Consider the following 1,569-nt stretch of genomic DNA (forward strand, 5'->3'; position numbering starts at 1 on the left):
TTTTTGGTGAGGGAGATCAAATTGAGTCCTATCGGGTACAGGCTCTGGGAATATAGTAGTGAACAAAACAAACCCCCCTACACAGAACTTACTTTCCAACACAAAAGCTTATCGTATGCGATAAAGAGGATTTTCTATTTTAAGGCAGGGAAATGTGCAATCACAGTACAACAGCTTCCACAGCAGTGATCGCGGCTGACCTGCTCAAGGGTCAGCAAACCTGCAATGTAGTCACCCAGGTTTACAAAAGCTGAAGAGATACAGGGTGAGGGCTTTCTTTCTTTTTTTTTGATGCTTTAAACAGATCAAGAATCCCTGAGAATCTTCCTCTCGGGAATGGGGAGAGAAGGAAGGGCAGATGGAGGACAGAGGAAGGAAAAATCAAAATATCCCCGACAGTGCTCCATTCCCCCCTCCCCGCAAAGAGTCATACTCTCTTCAGCAATTTGATGTCAGAGCTGGCATGAACGCCGCTGCCTACTCAGACGTCTGGCGTGTCTTTCCTCGGGGATGTAACAGCAGAGGGAAGGTGTCTGGAACCAACCTCCACCTCTGGGTTGTTACCGGGGTAAATCCCAGCGCGTTATGCTGCCTGAACCTTCCTTGTGAAAGTGCACCTCTGGTTTCCAGCTTTCAGACTAATACAGCCTTCATCATATCGGACTGTAATTCCCTCGGTCTTAGTTTATATTTAACAAAGCGAACAAAAAATCGAAGGGGTTATTGTCTTTTGTTTTTCCCCTTGCCACAGAATTTCCTCCATGGCATCCTGGCATTTTAGCAGTCCTGATCACCATGGAAATTGCATGCCCCTGACACTCCTCCAAAATCCAGGAATAAAAATATTAATAGAGAAGAAAGCATTTGCAAGACATAAAATTACTGACCTTTCTCCATTCACACAAATCACACCTATTTCTAACAACTACGGCCAATGTGGTGTGCTCAGGAGCGTGCCCAGCAGCGCTGGGCCACGGGGCGGCCCTTTGTTCTGAAGACGAGAGCCGCCCGTTCGCCGGCGGGGGCAGGACGCGCTCGCGCCCGGGTCCCTGGCCGCCTGGCGGCCTCTCTGGGCAGCTCCGGGCGCGGCGGGGCCGAGCGATTCCCACTCCTGCCAGGAGCCGCTCGACGAAGACCCGCCCTGGCCCTGCTCACCGTTTTGGCATCTGGTGCTCTAAACTAATGGAAGCTGACTGTAATTGCTTGGCTGGGAGCCCGCGGGGAAACGGGATTTTTGCCCTTTCTTTGTTCCCCAGCTCTGGGCTGGAGGGCGCGGTCCAGCCCGCCCGCGGAGGCCTCCGCCCGCGGCGCTGCACACCCTCCTCTGATTAAGGGCCGGGGCGCAAGGCCCCTCGAGGTTCCCGGTCTCCGTGCTGCCCTCGGGATCGCCAGGAGGGGAGCGAGGTGTGGGTCCCCAAAGGGGGAGGGGCGGCGCTCCTACTGCACAGGTGAATCTGAAAGACTGATCTGGAAAATGTGTCCCCAGGGCCCTGCGCAGCCAGACTTCCTCGGAGCAGAGCCGGGTTAGGGCGGTCTGCGCCGGCGTCTACGGGGCCGCGGGGCGCGCCC

General features: G+C 55.1%; 1 protein-coding gene across 1 annotated transcript in view; it reads right to left on the reverse strand.

The window, feature by feature from the left end:
- The window catches only part of MYT1L (myelin transcription factor 1-like), a 132,683-nt gene that overhangs the window by 68,764 nt on the left and 62,350 nt on the right, over positions 1 to 1,569 (reverse strand).

The sequence above is a fragment of the Bison bison genome, unplaced genomic scaffold (assembly GCF_000754665.1).
Source record: "Bison bison bison isolate TAMUID 2011002044 unplaced genomic scaffold, Bison_UMD1.0 scf7180017864266, whole genome shotgun sequence".
In the NCBI taxonomy this organism is placed as follows: domain Eukaryota; kingdom Metazoa; phylum Chordata; class Mammalia; order Artiodactyla; family Bovidae; genus Bison; species Bison bison.